The sequence below is a fragment of the Bombus impatiens genome, unplaced genomic scaffold (assembly GCF_000188095.3).
Source record: "Bombus impatiens unplaced genomic scaffold, BIMP_2.2 scf_0276, whole genome shotgun sequence".
In the NCBI taxonomy this organism is placed as follows: Eukaryota; Metazoa; Arthropoda; class Insecta; order Hymenoptera; family Apidae; genus Bombus; species Bombus impatiens.
The window spans coordinates 148,998-170,238 of NT_176695.1; the positions used below are offsets into that span (position 1 = coordinate 148,998).

The 21,241-nt window shown below is 35.3% G+C and overlaps 1 protein-coding gene across 1 annotated transcript in view; it reads right to left on the reverse strand.

The window, feature by feature from the left end:
- Positions 1-21,241, reverse strand: part of LOC100748844 — a 403,660-nt gene that overhangs the window by 144,857 nt on the left and 237,562 nt on the right. The window lies entirely within an intron of this gene.

Here is a 21,241-nt window from a genome sequence, read left to right on the forward strand (position 1 = left end):
CCCCCTCGTAACGTGTTGAAAGCTTCGTCCTGTATTTTCTGTTTTGCACTCGTTTACAATTAGGATCCGGCCGACGAGAAGCTCCGGCTGGCTGGCGTACCGAAAACGGTGCTTGTAATTTCAAGGCTTTAAGCAAGAGAGTGGATGGAGAAAGAGAAGCTTGGCGGGGAACGGGCGTATACCGTGCTCGGTATAATGAGCTCGTCAGATGAATTGGACTATTCTCGAGCGGCCTCGCGCGCTCTACTCTCTTCTCTTCCGTGAAAAGGAGCTGCCTCTTTAAGTAACGCCGCGTCTTATTTTCAAATTTTCCGGCTGCAGACACCCACTAATCAGTGTCTCATGGCAACCGCCAACCCGATTTTCGTGGCCACGTCAGCTCTTGTTTTAGATTTTTATCTTCTTTGCACAGTTACTGCCGGTGTCCCACTCAAAGCGAAGTGTCTTTATGGTCGAGTATTTTCAAGAAAGTAGTCTTAGCTCGTCTTAATGCTGGAATTGTTTGAGGATTGTCGATAAGCTTATTAACAGTTGGATGTAAGAAGAGTATAATATCGGTAAAGTTTACTGTTTACTTTAATCTGAGGATTTTTCAGGGGTTCTTGACTCTATTGCAGCTTCCCAAAATCCATAAAAACCTTTAATGATAGAATAGTAATAATTTTAGTAAGACGAATTAAGTTTGATATTTTACGCATTCTCTAACAAATTAAGGTAATGGACGATTTCCACTGTCATTTCACATATTTGTCTAAATTAATATTTAAATAATAGAAAAATAATTGCCACTACTTATGTGAGCCAAAGATTGAAACTTTTACATCTAATTCTTTATCCACTCCCCTCCAACTTAATCTCAATTTGTTATTTAACATAACGTATCATTTCCTCATAAGCGGTTTTTTAAAAGACGAGGAAATATCGTCAGAATTCCTTTGGAGTTTCAGCGGTGCTCGCAAAAAATGTCAAAGGACAAGTAGCGATGTCGAAAAACCGTCGGACGTCGGTTCCGCCGCGTTATAATATCACCGCGAAGATTTATCGCGGCTTTTTACAGTCGTTACGCGTAATGTGCTACTTAGCAGGTACCAATACTAGTTTAGTTCCGCCGCGAAGAGGAAACGAGCGTGGCAAGGATGATATTTTTCTTGCCAGCGCACGAACGTAAAAGCGGCGACGCGAACTGTAAGCAAACCTTTTATGCTTCATAAGCGCGAGACCAATGGAATTTATTGCACTCACCTATAAAGTTCGCCACACTTCGATGTCGACGACATTGCTATAAACGTGCAAATTACATACACTCCTTAGGTACTTTCCTTGAAACTTTTTTCACTGGAAGTCGATCTTCATTTTCCGAATAAAAAGCTGCCATCTTGAATTTTGATTAATATTTTGTATATACACGTATTACCGTAGTTTGTAGGAAGAATATGTTTAAATACGAAAAAGCGTGATTACGGTGGTTTTATTAACGTATGAGTGGGAGTTACGAGCTGGTCAAGTAGAGTAGGTCGTTTGTGGTCAGATGCCGAGAGGCTGCGCAGTTAAATTAGATTTTTAATTTAACGTACTGACTTTTTGCGGTGTTTAAAATTACGGTTGAATATTCTCTTCAATTCTTTAATTATTCACACTTCATGCGACAATTCTCTCGATATCATTATACTTTTTTCAAGAATCGTATTACCTACATACATTTTTATTCTCACATTCATCGTCACATTTGATACTATAACTCTTTCTTTGGAAATTTTTTCTTGGCTTAAACATAGAGTATTCTTTTTAGTCGATGCCTGTGTCATTATATCCTCACATTTAATACAATAATTCTACTCGATGTTATGAAATATTTATTTCAATAGTAATATGATATATTTTTATTATATCTTCACACTGGACATTATAATTTTTCAAGAAATTTTCCTTCATCAAATTACATTCTATTCAATTCTTTCAAAAACTATCTCAATGTTACGTGGTTTCCTAATGAAACATCAAAGCACTCCTTGCAAATCAAAAACGAGATTCTTTTCAGAAAAGCAAGAACACTATTGAAAGTAGTCATTTCTTAATCATTCGTTCTCGTGTAATCAATCATCCAAACATTTCTACCCAAGATACACTCACATTGTGATATCGCATAGCCAAAGGTGCTAGACAAAGAACGAGGAAATTAAATGCAAGGGCACGATCGCTTATTGAGGATGTGTATAGACTTAATACGGTGGATCGTTGAATCGCCACTTTTACGAGGGACACTCCGACGTTTACGGGCGGCGTATAAAGCCCGCTTTTGTGAACTATAACGACGCAATACACCAAGTTGATGCACTTAATGCTCGTGCTTCGCGGCGTTTAGAACTTTCCTGATAACACCGCGTAACCCTCCGTAATGGTCTCCGGGTGCTTATCGGTTATTTAGTGTGAGTGGCCACCGTGCTTCTCTTTGCCGACGATCTTTCCAACACAGGATATTTGTTTCTTTCGTCGCGTTCCTACGCTCAAGCGCAAGGATAAACGTAAAGGAGAAAAAACGAGGATAGAAAAGCTAGAGAGGTAACACAGTTTTTTAAGATAAAAATGAGCTTGATACTCTGGTAGTTGCAATTTATGGAAATCTTCTAGTATATGTAAGATAATCTCGTTGCAAAAGTGTGCTACGTTGAAAATCTCAAAGAGCGACTCGCGTTATTTTTGGTATAAAAGAGAGCAGAGGATGTGATAGTCATTGAAAAATTGAATTTTTGAAAGTTTGTAATATTAATCTTGTATCTTGCGACCTAATCTATTATAGAATAAAATAAGTAGGATAAAATAAAATAATAAGTGCGATAAGATAAAATCTTAAAGAGCGACAATTTATCTTTGATTTAAAGAAATCAGTGGTTACTGAAAAGATAAATTTTTCAAGCATGTAAAAATACACATCGTATTTATAATATTAATCTCTTATTTTACGATTTAATTCGAAATTTTTATATACTGGAACAAAATTATTCAACCGCATTATAGAATCATCGTCAGAATTATTAGAAATTAGGATTTCCAGTGATTTTCACTTTATATGATCAATTTATTGATAGATGGATTTATTTACAGTGGTTTAAACAAGAAACGATGGTTATTTAACGAGAACTTAATTCAGTAATGTGATATAACTAAGACAACTAAATTGATAATTAACGACTCATAACAACTCGGCAACTAATAATTAACCAACTCGCAACTCACTCGTAACTCTCTCTCTCGACTCAACTAGCTCCTCGCAACTATAAATTCTCAATCAACAACATAAACTAAAAATCTACAAAACGATAATAAAACCAATTTAGCGGACTATGGCGGACAGCAGCAATGAGCCACACAAATAAACTAAAATCGCTACAATCGAAGATACTGAGAACAATAGTCAACGCCCCATGATATGTCAGAAACGCAAAGACTAAAAAATACCAGCGGTCAGAGAAGAAATCGGCAAGTACGCAGAAAAATACAAAGAAAGAGCGGTAACACATCCAAACCAGCTGCTGAAGCGAGCAACACTCATAGAAAGAAGACTAAAAAGAAAACACCCCACTGATCTCACTAAAGAAATAAAATAGTCAAACTCGAAGATGGTATCCAGCTGAGAGTAACCATCCACATGTTATTTAGCAATTAAGTTAGACAAATTTATCAAATGCTGGTCAAATTCTAAAGTACAAATTAAATAGTAAAAAAAAATTAACAACTGGCAATTAATCGTCTCTCTCCCTCAAGCATCCCTCTATTGTCCTTTCATACCCCCACTGCACATGTATTCAGTAAACGTTCGCGATCATGGTTACGAACGTCTTTTTCCGAGTAACTATTTAACTGAAGGACCATTGAAATTGGCCCACTGAAATTTTCCGACCTTTCCGGCCTGTCGGTACTTAGGCTTTCTCGCAACATTGTATATAGTTCGTCAGATATTTCTTAGAAAATCTTTCCACGATACTACAGTACGTTGGATTTGTAGCGGCACTCGACAACGAAACTTAAAAACGGTTTCGTCGGTACAAAGTGTATCATCGAAACGTAAGGTCGACGGGCTTAATGAGCCATTGGTATTGTTGGGGTCCTTCCGCCGAATATTTGGAAGAAGGCGTACGTGGCAACGATCGTGGACGCCTAACGAACGCGTGCGTAATGGGGCGACAAAAAGAAACGAATCAAGAAAACAGTTGAGTTGTAACCAAGAAGTGAGAATCGTCAGTTGGAATCGAGAGTAGTACGAAAAGAGTCGAAAGCGAGGATTGTAAACAAATATACTGTTGAATACGCTGAGTATTTCTTTGGCACCTGCACGTCCTACACTAAAATCACCTCAGATTTATAAGCGAATCACAAAATAAATATACGTACATTTATCAACTTTGCATTGTAATATTGTAGTATCGTGGGAAATAAAGATATAAATTTTTTCCCGATTACTTACAATTTATTAATAGTAAATTAAATATACAAATATAAATTGGACAGAAAACGATGTTTGTTTAACTGAAACTAAATGCGATACCCGTATCTATATCAAATAAATTTACAGTTATTTGGCAACTCTCGTCACAACGAATCTAACACTCTCTCTCTCTCTCTAGCAACTCTAACAACTGACAACTCGATCGATTCTCTCAACTCTATTCTTCGATGTCTCGATCAACTCTGACTCTCGCAACACACTCACTTTTCGACTCGCATAATGTGACCTCTCGGTCGTCTCTCCTTGAAACACGAAACCGTCCTTCTGCTCTAACGTTGTTTGTTGTTTTCCTCACATCTCTGTAAGACGCTAAGATCCTTAATAGACGCACCTTGGTACGTTACCAACGAAACAATTCATCGCGACCTCAAGATACCCACAGTCAAAGAGGAAATAGCAAAATATAGCGACAAATACAGCAAAAGAGTCAACAAACACCGAAACCCCCTAATCACTGGACTACTTGATACAACGGACCAGATTCGCAGGCTGAAGAGACACTACCCGCTAAACCTATAACGCTAGATTCATTCAGTTATCTAAATTAAGCAATATTCACTTATTTATAATACTTACTTATAAATTATACTTATCTATAATAAGTATTAACTTATTATAAATAATCAGCCATGTCATTGCGACACGCCAGAAAAATTACTGAAAATTCTCAACGCGAGAATTGATTGTAATTTTAAAAAATAAATAAAAAAAAAATATCTCTGTAAGAACTAGGTGACTTTAGTCACATAGGCGCTCTTAAATGTAAACGAACTACAGAAAGACGACGTATACGGTTTTCTAATTTCAACCGAATATTACAATATGTATCACAAGCGTTAAAATTAAATTTTACAAATAATTATTACGATTCTTATAGGATATTATATAAGACGAAAAGTAGATGCGATGATTATAGTCTGGAATAAATAATTCTTCAAATATAATTCAAATAATTCTTCAAATATATCTATTTTATAATATATTACTAACACACAGTTTCAAACCAGCTTACGGAAGTCACAAACTTTGCCAGACTTGGTAAAATTTCTCGTTGCAAATGGTTGCTACGTTCATGGTGTCTCATGATCACGTCATTTTTACCAGTGACCATCGATTGCTGGACGATAAAGAGGGGTCGCGGTCCCCGAGCAACGATGCATTTTCCTTGACGGCGTTTCTGACGCGTTTGCTCAAAAATGCTCCGTGACTTTCGACCCATTTCTTTCTCCGCATCCCGCCACCCCGTTTCTATTTCGTCCACACGCTTTCCACCAGCACTTTGTTCGTTTTATATCTACCATTTCGCCAGGACTGCCGCGGACTCATCTGCATTCCACTTCTGCATCACGAGCATTCATCCCGCACTAATGGTAGACGCCGGTCCAGTACACACAAAGGCGGGAAAGACGGGAAGAATAAAAGAACACTCGGGTTAAGAATTCGTAGTTCCTGGCTTCGTTTCAGTCCTTCGAGAAAACGGAGTTGAGCGGTTAATTCACCGATTTTTCGCGTTCCTGTCCTTTTTCTCTCGTTTTCTAAAATGCTTAATTTTCCTAGGTTTCTAGGAAACCTATAACTTAATGCGTTTATTCGGTTCATGGAAGAGTTAGTTGCACGTTGGAAAATCACGGGAATATAATTCCTAGTCGATACAGTTCACAGGCAGAGGCTTTACATTATAATATTATTTGTTAGCATATAGCGCTAGAGGTAATTAACAAATTGTGGATATTTTATGCATTTATGAAAATGAAAAGGCGCAAAAATATACAAAATACACATAATACATAACAGTATAGAAAATATCGCAGGTGAAGTACGTACTTGTCATAAGATATAATTGGCTCAATAAAGCTTTATGTAGGTGCCAGTTCTTTAATTATGTTAATGAAAATTCGCTATCTAATAATGAAAATCCAGTCTGTATTTACATCATAGTAAACTATCTAATAAATAATAAAACGAAATTTGTTCTGCAATTTAAAAGAGTTTAGCTCCGCATTATCCACAAAGTGATCATATCGGATCTTCAGTTGTATTTAGGAAAATTAGGATTATGAGCTAACAAAGCCAACGAAGCTGGATGTTTGGAAACATATCTGTCCAAGAAATTATCTAATCATGAACTATTATCTGGACGAGAACACTCGAGCTGATCCCAGTTTAACTGATACTCGATTAATCTCCATTTTTCGTTCTCTCGTATCAGGTGTTTGACGGATCGTAGGCTACGTGAGTTGAAGTATCGCAATCTCGAGAGTGCATTAATCGACGGGATGCATTTGCATTGTGAATTCTTGATGGCGTCGCCAACGCAAAAATACCCTACGACACTTACTTGTCTCACTTCCACCTCGAAGTATCCCCTTCTATGATTATTCTCACATGCTGACATCAACAAATATTATCCAATCCAATTATATAAAATCTTGCATAGTACGAAAGAAAAGCACTTCTAAGTCTAAAAATACAAATCTTCCAGTTCCAAAAAATTATGTAACATCTTCACACGATTAAAATTTATACGAATAATTGTATAAAAGAATACTCTGCATAGTTGTAACATGGCCCAATGTCAGATATGGCTGAACAATGTATCTAGGTACATACCAATTCAAAAGTGAAACCTTTCTATTTTGATTTTTGAAAAAATTAAACTTTTAGTAATGTATTTGTGACATCTTTCCAATTTGAGTGAGACCAAACACGATATAATTTGAATTATATTTATTTGTTGATATTTACTTAATTATTATTTATTAAATAAGCAAATATATTCCAAATTATATCGTGTTTGATGACATTTTAGTCAGAAAAATGTAACAAACATGTTGGAAAAAATTTCATTGGGTCTCAAAAGTCCTCCAAAGGTCTAAAGCTCGTCGCAAGTCTTTAATGTTTGTCGAACGCTACAACTCTCGATCCCCCTTTTTATTTTACTCGCATTATCTTTTCCTACACTCAGCATGTCTAATATCTCAGTTTTGAAGAACAGAATCATCTGCATAACTGCAAAATTTGTGTCCCGATTTTTGTGCAATTATCGAACGTTTCCTTAATTTTTTCGAATTAAAAGTTAATCTATGTTATATTAATTTCTTCACACTAAACGTTCCCGTATATATTATTTTTTCTCAACCGAAATTACTACTTTTCGGTAGCCTTTCTCGAATTGTGAGTCTGGAGTCCTCATCTATAGTTTCTTAACCCATTTACGTCATGACCCTACTTAAGGGGCCATTTGATGGCATCAGCGGCGTTCAACGTAACGATTGGTCGTAGGTGCAGTAAATTTTTTTTCTTTTTAATATTTATTAAAATTACAATCAATTCTCGCGTTGAGAACGATGCAGTAAATGACATCTGAATTCTTCATGAAGTTTATCGAAAATTTACTGTTCAAAACGATTGGTAGACAATGTTACCTCGCAAACATCGCACCTTACATTCTTTATAACAGAGGGGAAAAGTAAAAATTATTTATTTAAAAAAAATTATTTAGATTAAAATGGAAATTACGCAGATCGCGCAATAAGCCGCGCTTGGTGATAGAAGACAGTCGCAGCGCGCGGATTAATCCACGCTTGGATGCAAATGGGTTAATTGCTGAAAGATGGTCACATTCCATTCCCAACTGAGGTAAATTTTATCGAAGGTACCTATAGTATTTTATGAATTATAAATATAAAATAACTCCTTCATTAATAATAAGTCTAAATATCCGTAGTCTTTTGTTCCATGCCTGACGAACCTACAACTACTGATTATGCTAAAACACGCAATCGACAACGTAGTTGAAATGGAAGCGAGTACAGTTCCCGGAACAAAGGCGTTCTAGCGATTTTTCCTCTTTTTCCTCTCTTCGTAAAGCTGAACAGACCATTCGATCGTTTCTACCACATCGATTGCCTGGACACCGTATACGCTTGCTATTATAAGTTAATGGGTTTTGCGGTTCACCTCTCTGCGGCATTAACGTCGTGGTTGTGTCTGTTGGCTTTTTGCGATCTAGCCAACCGTTATTAGCACAGCATCGCGGATCGTTCTTGATTCGAAGCACACGTTGTACTTACTCTGCCGATTCAAACGTCCTCGATGAATGACCACTATTTGCTCTCCCTAGTACTTCCCGTTCTTTTGTTTTCTTTTTGTTTTGTTTGAGTCGAATCGTCAGAAGGAAAATAGGTTGGTAGAAACTGGATTTCCAAGTTAAAGATTAACAAATATATTTATTGATATAAGAATGGCCGTAGATTGGCCAGTAGTGTCGTTAGGCTTCATTTGTATTAAGATATTTAATTTTATTTGGTAGTTTGTATTTTACAGGATAAAAGCTGTCATTTATATTACGTATTAACACGTTGCGTACGGGTCACGAGATATCTCGTTCTTAGCAAGCCGAACGTTGTGGCCGGGTCACGAGATGTCTCTTTTTCGTGTTTTTTCGACTGAATCGATGACTTAAGTAACCAGAGACAAATGTTTTTGTTATGTTACCAGGGTAATAAAGCGTTGCGCATTCTTGTGACGCATGATTAGCAAAACAACTGAATGTTGACATTCCGAGCACGTAAAAACAATCAGTCAGTATATCGGTAGATCTGTGTCGATCGTCTACTGTACCTTATATGTTTTATTGTTGTACATTTTGTTATTTCAAAGTTCGTGTTTTAATTTGTAAGGAAACAGTTTTTTAAAAATTATTTACATTTTCAATCTTTTACTGATACTTTATAATAAATATCATTTTATGAAATAGGCCCTAATTCCATAAAAGTAGCAAAATGACACATAGATGTAAAGAAAATGAAAGTCAAAGTGAATTGTTGCTTGATGATTTATCTGATGCACTAAACAACTCTTCCGACAGAAATGAATTCAGTGATAACAGCAATATTCTTGAATTAAGCGATGCGATTAGACACAGAAGAAGACTGAATAAAAAATACCAAATACAAATTAAAAATGTGCATATATGTATCCTATTGCTTGCCAAGCATGCTTCTGCAGCATTCAAAAAAGTGCGGGCCTTGAGCGCGCAGAGCGCCGTACGCAATATGTTAATAACATAAAATATGCAGAAAATACGTAAATAAAATTAAATACAATTAAATCAATTAAAATTAAGAAAAATATTGAAATTCAATAAATGTATTTGTAAAATCTTCACAATATTTAGTGTAATAATGCAAAGTAGAAAATGCGTCATAAGGATGTGGTACAATTTTATTTTCTATATATGCATATTTCAATGTATATTATCCTGGAATAGAATATACATAGTACTTTAACATTTTCACTGAGAAATTTATCTATGATCAACATATATGCATATCATAACATATGATAGCAACTAGAAACTCTCGAAAGTATGTATACTTGCAGCACAGTATCACAACAAGAAAGAATATTCTTTCTTGACGAAAACAGGAGCGCCAAGATGCAAGAAGAATTGGAGCGTGACCAAGAATACAATAGTTCTTTTTTCATTTGATCTACAATACGTTCTGCAAAATTTGAAAATCTACTTTTTCCGATTTTTTCACAATCTTCATACAGAATTTCTAGAAACTTGCTTTAAAATCGAGAAACATTTCCAACCAATATATCTATCCTCAACGACACGTAAGAAACCGAATTTTCTTGTTCGATGATACACTCGACTCAACTTGTATATAATCGTGAGTCTAGCCACTCTTTTCGCCTCGATAGTCACGAAAACATGCTTTTTAAAGGCTCGTCCAACGAGAAAAGCTTGATGGTCGTTCGAATCAGACGAAGATTGAGACATTTACAACTAATTTTCAACAATTATTAATTATCTCGTTTTTCTTATCGAACATTACGCGTTATTTTCTAATAAATAAATTGCGGGCGTTTGTGCAAATTCATATTTTTATGAATATAATTAGAAAAGTGGGGCCGAAGTGGACTTCTTTCACTTACTAACAACAACTGTTATAGAATTGTTATGTAACAAGTACTATATTTTGAATATTTATATATTTTTAAATACTATTTGCATTTGTACACCTTGAAATTTTCTATAAATACATAAAAATCCGCAGCTTGCTAATAAGTACTTTTCAGTAGAGGAGGAAAAATTAACAGAATTCGATTCAAGTTACAGAAATACTCGTAAAAAGTGTCAAACAAAGTGTAAGTAGCGATAGTCTACTAGTCACAAGAACACGCTTTTCCAGGCTCTTTCGACGAGTAAAGCAAGAAGAAAGGAAGAAACGAGGAAGGTCGCAGTTTCACTTCAATAGATCGCGTTTTTCGATAAGGCTCGCGATTCAAAATTCATCTCGCCGTGAACAGAGCTCGTCAAAGGCAGGCCGAGAAACGACGCGTTCGAAATTCGATTTAAGGCGCTTATTTGACACTCGCGAAACGTTATTTTGCGATCGTATTGGATCGAACCGCTTTCTTAACGCTTTTCCACCTGGCTGACATCGAACCCTGCCTTTCTTTCGTCGGATCTCCGACAACATCGTTTCCTCTTCGAAAAACGATGGAGAGCGGTTTTACTTTCTATTGGCTCGTACTCTCGCGTGAAACTCAGTGATGCTTCGTGCAAAATCTTCGAAGATCCTTTACGGGATGATTAGATGATATTTTGCATTATTTGAAGAACGATGGAATTGTAGATATTCGCAAATATATTTGCGCGTTAGTAGCTATTTGCTTTGTTTTGTATAATAAAAGTGGAATAATACTAACAAAGAGTTTAACGGTTTCAGAATTCTTGTTATAACAATTATTTCTTTTGTCTAATTTGACAACGATGTTTTTTATAAAATTAGGATGGAGGATAGCTAAAATTTTCGAATTATTATATTACAATATCATTCTTGTTTCAATGAATAAAAGGACTTTTAACCTTCTGCCTTATAATATTCACTCATTCTCGTGATAAACATCACTATGAATAAAAATCACATTTGTTACATTTTGATTGCATATTTCCTTTCTGTTATATTGTATAATTAAATTACCAGAATCCTGATCTACTTCTAAATTGAGTAATTCAGAAAATATTTTCACAGCTCGACTGTGTGAGTCTTATAGAAGTCCATAGATTTTAGGCAGAACCGCAGCTGAAAATTAATTCTGGTATCGCGTGTCGATGGCAAACGAACACCGATACATGGAAATGTTAACCGCCAAATGGATAACAGACATGGGCGTGGTAGAGTTACAATTTGTTCACGTAATTGTCAACTTAGATGTGTTAATTATCGAGCATACCGAGCACAGAGATGCTATTTACGACCGTATTGTGAAATAGTTTCTGAAACGTCTTTTACTATGTCTGTGTACACAATTCATCTTCGTTTTTCTTTCGTGGCGAACTATCCTTCACAATCTCCAAGAAAAGTCTTGAACTTTTTAGCAATATATTCGTACACTATATTATTATTTCTTTAAGGCGCAAAATCATATCTAATATTTTTTTATTTATCAGCTTTAAGAATGAAATGGCACTGAAATGGTAGCAAAAATGTTTTCAAGAATATTAGCATCAGATAAAGAAGAATTTGTAAAATTTGAATTAAGCTCTCAGAGTAAACAAAAGAGTCAATCTTAATTCAACTTAACATTTGATATTTTATTTCTATTCTATTACTATTTTATACATAACATGAAAAATTAATAAATAATTTCTGTTAATTAATAAATTCCGTTACCATACTAGATAAAACAATCTGATGGTACATAACAAACATAATAAATAATATGGTACATAAATTATTTAATTACCTACATACACATGTATAAAGAAATTATTATTTCTCTCGGCTAAAAGCGATATTCAACACCATTAAAAAGAGTAAAGTCCATTAATCCTATAATTTACTCCAATAATCTCACATATTAAGATCATTTAACGCCCACTCTTTTCAGAAGTTTGCCAGAGGAAATTTCCCAAGCGAGTTTGGTATCATCGCGAATAGTCCGTTTCTAATTAGACGATCTCGAATCGCAAGACCTTTTCCGAGGAAATTCGACGTGCCGCGGGAGCATTTTGAATTTCACCCGGAAACTTTTCAGTCGGTTCTACCCGCCTGCAGTCTCGTTTTACAGTCTAAGATACAGCGCCTAGAATAGTGTGTCGTAAATTCAACGAGATTTCCTCAGCGCTTTTTATCCCTTTACATCCTTCCATCTCGTTTTATTCTCTCTCCTTTCTTTCGCCATTTCTAAAAATTGCCTTTGTTTATCCAGAAATGGCAGCTTTCACAGTGAAGATTAAATTCGTTCGAAACGATCGTTTCACATTGAAACCTGGAATGAGGAGGAAACTATTTAGACAGTGAAATCTCTGAACTGCGATTAAACATAAATTCTTTTAAATGTTTTAAATGAAGTTCTTAAAATATATCATACTTTTTGTTAAGAGGTGAACTCGGTCAGCCCAATTCAGGAAATATATTTATCATATAGTTAGATATACAGGGTGTGGTTGGTAACTGGTGGTACAAGCGGAAAGGGGGTGATTCTACGCGAAAAAAGAAGTCGAAAATACAGAATAAAAATTTTTTTTTTAATTTTTCCATCGAGACAACGGTCTACAGTGAGATCCGTTATAACGTACCACATGCGTACCGAGCGAAAATTCAAAGTCGATTTTCACGAAAACAAAGCCTCAAGTGAAAAGTTTTTATTCTACATTTTCGACTTCCTTTTTCGCGTAGAATCACCCCCATTCCGCTTGTACCTCCAGTTACCAACCACCCTGTATAATGCTAACTAGCCACAGCGGCAAAACCATGAAAGACCATGAGCCATACTTTCTGTACATTTCTTAATTGCTTTCAGCTTTATATACCTCAGTCTTTTATCATAGTCAATTAGATAATAAAGATATTTTAAGAACTAACTATATTCATCGTCTGCTTTTTCCACATTTTTTCAAGCAAAAAAATGTGCTGCTTATTTGTTAAATCGATTAACTTCGCGAAATAGAAGATAGAAGAAACTGATAAAAACATATAAGGTCAGTATGAATCTGTACTTTATCAAATGCTTTATCACTAAAATTTCAAAAATTGCAAAAAGTGGAACTACTTTGGCTTGCGAACGATTCAAATCAAACTGAACCATGAGATAAGTCCTTTAATGATGACCTTTTTCGCATTGCAAAATATTCACATAAAGAAAAATTGACGTACGAGGAACGTACACGTAGAACTACGAGATGTTCAAGGGATTGCACGTATGCAACATTTTCATCGAATTTGAAGTAGAGGAGACATTCTACGATGAGGCTAAAAGTTCTCCAATACCATGGCAGGTCGATATCCGAGCCGCGACCACATCATAGGTCGAAGTGTCCAGCGACTATGACGTACGATATGGACTATATTAATAGCCATTATGAGTTCAATTTAAATGGCCAGCAACAAGAGAAAGTGCTCTTTCCTTCTAACTACATTAATTCTTGGTCAATCTACTATCAGATTTTTAGAGAAAAGATTCTTTACGGTTAATAGACGCGAGCAGTCTTGATCATTTCTCTGTAATCCCAACTTCCACAAACTTTCCTTTTCAAAAAGCTCCGACTCAACATCCCCGAGTTACTTTAAAAGTTTTACTTTCAATATTCTTCCTCCTTTTTCCTTTCTTTCTTCGTCCATTGACAGAAGATTCCACCGTATTTTGTCCAAAACAATTGCAAAACCATTAATCCGAAATTTCACCTTTAATCGCAATATTCATTCTCGCGATCAATGTCAACAAAAGTGTGTTAAACTAGAAAGTAATTCCTTAAAACGGGCCGACAGGATGCTCTTCCTTTTGAGGGACAAGCACGGGACGATAATTAAAAGATTGCTCAGAATTCAACGCGCAATTTGCTGTGACGCATTGTCGGCAAGAATTCAATTTGCACCCGGCGTGAAGCGAGGATCGGGGAAAGAAGGTCAGCGCGCGCTTTGTTCGGGGGACATTGCCCGCTTTTGTGAAGCCGTGCGCGCACGCCTAGACGAATACACACAGGTCGAAATGGAGGACAAACGACTAAGTCGACGCGACGCGACGCCTCGATGAAAAGAATCGTGGCGCGTGGTCTCGAAAAACAACCAGCGCAGTAGGTGTTAAGACGTAGTAATGGTTAGTATTAAGCCATATTTGTGATACACAATTTCCTTATTATTATTCAGTTTTAGATTTTCTATAGGGTTTTTACTATTTTTATTGTTGAGGTTGACTGATGGAAGAACGAGTGGATGAATTTGTAATAGAAAAATAGATTGAAATAAATAAAGGTATAAGTATAATGTTTATATATATATTTTTTTCATTTATTGAAATTACAATCAATTCTCGCGTTGAAAAGTGTTTATATTGAGATGTATATAATTTTATGTGCTAGACTAGGTTAGCTGCGTGGTAGTAATACTTGTTTGTAAATACCAGTGTGTGGAAGTATGTGTGTGCGCGGCGTCTCGAAAACAAAGGAATGTAAACTGTTCAGTCGGTTCATAGTCTGGTATGGGGAAGGAAATGCTGAGGCGCGTGCAAGTGTGTATCGATGAATATCTTTGAAATCGTTTATCTAATAAATATAGAACTATTTTAATATAAATTCTAAGTGTAAATTTAGTGTTTCTATACCATTATTTCAGCTATTAAGATCCAAAATTGTCAACAGTGTAAGTTTATGTTGATCCAGATCCTTATTCTCTTAATGTTACAATACAATAGAATAATAGGGAGTACGTTCATATATTTACAGTAAAAGGACATTACCAAAGAAATTAACCTTATAGCTTTAGCTAAAGGTTACAATGAATACCTTTGAAATCGTTTATCTAATAAATATATAACTATTCTAATTCTAAGTGTAAATTTAGTGTTTCTATACCATTATTTCGGCTATTAAGATCCAAAATTGTCAACAGTGTAAGTTTATGTTGATCCAGATCCTTACTCTCTTAATGTTACAATACAATAGAATAATAGGGAGCACGTTCATATATTTACAGTAAAAGGACATTACCAAAGAAATTAACCTTATAGCTTTAGCTAAAGGCTACAAGGAACATCAATAGAAATCTATTTATTAGTTACTTTGTTCCTAGACCTTGTAACCCAAAACATAATGTATATTCAAAGGTACAATAATATGGACCTCTCTTTATTTAGAATATTTTTGTTTCACTAAATTCTATTTTCTGCGTAATAGCTGTCTCCGGATATACATAAATCCGGTCACGGATATACATAAATAAAGATGTAGAGTTTTTCTTGAAGTAGTTACTTCGACATTCATCATATTTCGTTTCAGCCTCGTTTACAGTCAAAAGCTTCTAATTATCTAGGATTAAATGGAGATTAAATTCGCAGTTTTGTCTTGCCTCTCATAGCAATTAAGTCATCAACTAGCGAAAAAAGCAACTAATTCTTCACTGGTTAGCGTTCAACCACCTCTCAGCAATAGGATTTCTCTGTATCTTATTCTAAAGGAAAGGGGTGAAAGGTGTGAAGCTCTTTACACTTTGACTACGAAGCACTTCGTTAGAATTCCCTTAACTTTCATTCAGTTCGTTCAACTATGATAGAGTATTAACATTATTGCAGTCCCGTGTTATACGCGTCGATCGTCTTTTTTTCTATTCTAAAACTCGCGAATAAGGTCTACTCGCATGAGGATTCGCGATGCAACAATAGGAATCATGAATGCAACCTTCGAGAGAAAGTGTTCTCGACTGTCTTTAAATTCATCTGAGAATGATTCAACGATGCTATTTTTTCGTTTCTTTCGGATCTGCAATAACGAAATTCCTTTGTTATTCTTTTGTTTATATTAAAAACGATCTTTCCTTGTTTCAAAATATTCCAAGGAGAAAGAAAAATAAAAAATTTGGGGTTACGACTGCCTTACTTTCCTACTACCTGTTTTATCATATTTCGTTTCAGCAGAAATTTTATTTTTTCGTTTTACTTTTAAATGATCATTACATCTTTTCCCTCTACTTGTTCCTTCTTTCATTTTCTGCTGTATACTTTTTAAACTTCGCGTCTCGTATCGTGTTCGTTTCACTTGATCATATATTTGTAGCGAATATTGATTCGTATTTTTCAAGCGAAAATTAAAGAGCTGTGGTAAATTGTTAATTTAAGTTTTCAATTATTATTTTTAACTTAATGTTGTTTTTACCTGTAGAATTTATTGACGTAATATAACGTGAGAGCCTTTGGTAATAAAGAACGTAAACGTTTTTGTTTCTTCAATTTGAACCAGCTAGTTTTTATAAATTTAATATCGATAAAATTATTGTTTAATTGTAAACGGGAACAACCAGTATATATTTAGTAATCTTCTAAATCATCGAACAATTCGCAGTGATCGTTCTAAGATATTACTTTCCAGAATTAACGTTGGCAAAATCGACAGCTTCGAAATTCCAACGGAGGTATCCAACGATCACGTTCGTAGACGACAGAGAGGAAACGGGAGAGAACTACGGACAGAGAGTTGAAAATTTGATTGAAGTTTCCCCCAGGAGCATTCTCCGAGGAAAATTCGTTGCGAGCCGCCCGATTGGATAGTAATCCAATAAATGTCGCAAGTTTTATTGGAGATATGAATTATATCAAATAAAATTCGACCAATTCGGTACTGCCATAATTTCGTTTATAATTGAAATTACGCCATCGTCCAACGACGTTTAAGCTCCTGTGGCTCTTGTCGTTAACAATTATACGCGCGATCTAATTATCCGCGTATTAATACAGAGACACAACCCCACGTGGATGATGATAATTGATGTATAAAAACCGGGAACATTTTGGCATAATTAACCGTAACAAATACCCAGCGAGTGGGGAAATATTTAACTAAAACCGATTTGATCGTTGTAACTCTACGAAATTAAATTGCACGTTGCATCGCGCTAATACGTTTCCAGGGTTGAACTGGTTTGAAAAACAAACGATGCCAGAGGAAATCTATCAATCGTAAAGCTGTGCGGCCAATATCGGTTAAAAATTGATCACTCAACTTCTCAGACAGAAAGCTCGGAAAAGTTTTAATCCGAATGTATATCGGTTCTTCCTTGCTATTGATACAATTAACAATCGAATGAAATTACATTGCTACTTCGATCATTTCCATGGAATGCATAGGCTTACGAAAGTATTCGTACACTTGTAGAAAGTTCATTAGCATTGTAATAGGCTATCATGATTGATATTAGTCAAGTTTGAAATCAATTTGAACATGTATATAGAAATTACCAGATATTTAGTGCAAGAATGTATTTCGCAGAGATCACAAAAGTATTTAAACAGTAAATTATTTATTATATTAATAAGCTTCGATATTCGGTGTGACCATCTTTGGCACTCATTATATGTTTAAAAAGGCTATTCTCGCTGTGTATTAATTTTTTAATTAAATATATATATTTAATAAAATATTATAATAAAAATAATGATTTTTTATTTTATTTGTATGAAATTTTGTTTCGTTTCCAATAAAAATATTATAACTTCTAGTATATTACATTTCCATATTGGTTTCGAATTTTACCAGTATAAGCAAGACAGTCGTGTCTCGTTATAGTGCAGATAAAATTTCAAGATGCTTTATAAAACACATACACTTCGGGCATAAAGTCTTTTATGGTAAGTGCTCAGATATGTAACAGTAGTTCAATCAATATTGTCATACTTGAAGGGCTAAATCATTGGCTGAAACATTCGACGAAATCATCGAAATTTTAAGTTTTTCCATTTAAACCGTCACGTCTATTATCTTGCTGTAACGAGCAACGCGACTGCTCGTATTTAATAACCGCGGTTTAACGTAGCCTCATTATTTTCTACTGTGTTAAACTGCCTTGACCGGATGGCCTCTTTTCCTGTCTTTCTCTATCCCTTTTTCCCGTTCCCTTTCTCTATATCCTCTTTCTTCTATATTTCTTCCTCTCTTTTTCTTTCATCTCATCGACGACTCGAACGGACAACGACACGCGAGCGTCCGAATTATCTCAATTGGCATCTTTCCATGGCTCGTCTGCACGTTTCCTTTGCACTGTATAAATTATCGGGTCGGGATAAATCTCACGGCACGGTCCAGTGGTCGATCTCCCCAACTCGTGCATCGATTCGCCGTTTGTGCATTTTCAACGAGACTAATGCCGTATACGCGCCAGAAGTGGGCCACAATGCATCAACGATAGCTATATGTGTGTACATCGACATTATCGTTCGAATCGGTTCGTTTCCCTTCATTCTTTTTTAATTCCATTTTCGTTGATCCTCATTTTCATCGTCTCGTTAAATCGGATAATCGACGAAAAGGAAAAAATTCCTATCAAGAATAACATTTCCTTTTCTCCTTTTCGACAAGTGTTACGTAATATAGTTGCTCAGGGAGGTATTTAAACTCGAACACTTGTAAGTAGCTCCTATGAATATACCGGAGAGCCGAGAATTTTTATATGCAAACTAATGACAAAAAATCGAACTATCGAGAGTAGGTCGAGTATCCATACGATCACCAACGTTTAAATAGATACGTCGTGAAAAACTACTGTTTTCAAAAATTTGTTTTAGTGCTTTCAAATTGATCAGTATAATGAGAATTATCTAATTAAGTAGTTATACAAATTTATGCAGTGGAATTTTTTCGTAGAAAAAGTAAAAGTGAAAAATATTTCTGTGTACGGTTATATGTAAAAATGACACTGTCCGCTTTTATCACTTTCACCTAGAAAATGAAAACATATAGTGAAATTAAAAAATAAAATATATTAAGGGAAAATGATTGACTGCCTCAATGTGTGGATGAAAGTTCTAAAAATGGGCGTAAAAATAAAGCATTAGGCTTTTCAAAAAAGATTTTATTTCATCGAGTAAGTATGTATTGTGTAATCGTAAGTAGAGTTTGAAAATAAAATTTATAATTTTCAGTAAGTCATGTCGGAAATTTGACTAAATTTTCTCTTTTAGATAATCGCACGCAACGTTTAAAAAACACAGCGATTCTATGAATCAACCTAAGCTCTGCAATTAGTACAGAATCCAGTACATCAACAGCAGTTCAAGCCTCTGAACAAAAGAAAAAACTACCGAGTAAAATTGCTCTCAAAGAACATGTGTCGAATTAAATAAATTTTAAAATTGTTAAAGGCTATTGAGTATTTCGAATGTGAATAAATCAGTTGCTCTAAATTAATGAAGCAAAAGACCTGTTCAGGATTTTAGGTTGTCCTCAGTTTACGATACGGACAACACATTTGCTATTTTTTGGGAAGTTGGAATTTCCCACATTGCACGTCATGGAGCTTGCAACTCGGACCACGTCGAGGGGTTAAGTGGCATCCTAAGTGCTCGACGGGTTCGCTCAACAACAAACCACATGCCATAGACCTCAACACCCGATGAGAATTCGATAATAGACCAAGGACGACGTCGCCAACTGGACGTCACACTACGCACCCTCGACCAGGTACGTACAAGACACACCCCGTTTGCGGGACGTCCACGACAGTTTGACAGTCACAGGACTGGACAGAAACAGATTCCCACCTTCCAGGAAACGTTGACGAAAACACACCCCGTAGACTAACAGTTAGAATATAAGTACCAGGCGCTTCAAGAGAAGGGAGACTCATTACGCACTCTCCCACGTTTAAAGTCAGTAACAAATAAACATACTAAACACAAGCTTATTAGACATCTTTAATCTACCTCCACCTTGAACGTTAATACCGTTCAAGGTTTGCGACCTCAACCGAACAGTTGCAACCTGACTGATCGCCACCTAATTGATAGGATTTATTGACGAACGACCTACTTTCAGTAGTTTGCCATTCTACCACCAGAGGACTGAAATTTAAATCACGTCTCCAATAAGTTTCCCAATACCAAACATTTTGATATTTCATTAGCACTGTAACGAAATGCCATTACCACGATTATATTGATAAAGTTTGAAACAGATCTGAAAAATGTATATAGAAGCTATAAGATGTTTAGAACATGTATAATACATATTTCGCAGAGACAACAGAAGTATTTAAACAATTATCATATCCATAAGATTAAATACACAGTGAGATTACTTTTGACACTTATTATAGTTTTTAAGATGTATTACGTACTATTTTTAAAATTTAATTTTTGCCAAATACGTATATGTTAAGATGTATATGTATATGTTTCACGAGCCAAACGCGTGTTGGTTTCTTTGCTTTTTCGTATTGCAATGTACCCAAGATTTTATTTGTACAAATAGAATGGATTTTTTTTTAAAAGAAAGTTTTTATATGTTTCTACGTTGCGTTACTTCAATTATCTAAGTAACATTGCTAACGCAACCGTTGCATTTTCGTTGTGCATTTTAGGAAAATGGTTTTAAAAAGAGAAAAAGTAATGTATAGTTTGTTAGAACGAACATTACTGTTTAAAATAAAGAAATTTCTAATGAAAAAGAATGTGTAGTTGCAGGATCTGAATAGCGATATTTTTTCAGAGTGGTATTTAGTAGAAAACGTGTTAAGGGAGACTTGCGAACTTTTGCTATAAATCATGGCAGATTTCACTGATGAGTTTTATGTTGGAGCTTAGGAAAATATGGCCTGTTATTCTACTTTACTTCCTAATTCTACTTTATCTGTACTTTACTTAATAATACCTAATTATATTATAATCCTCAATTCGTTATTCGCTACTTTAAGTTATCGGTTCAGTACACTCATAACTCTCGCATACGTAGCACAC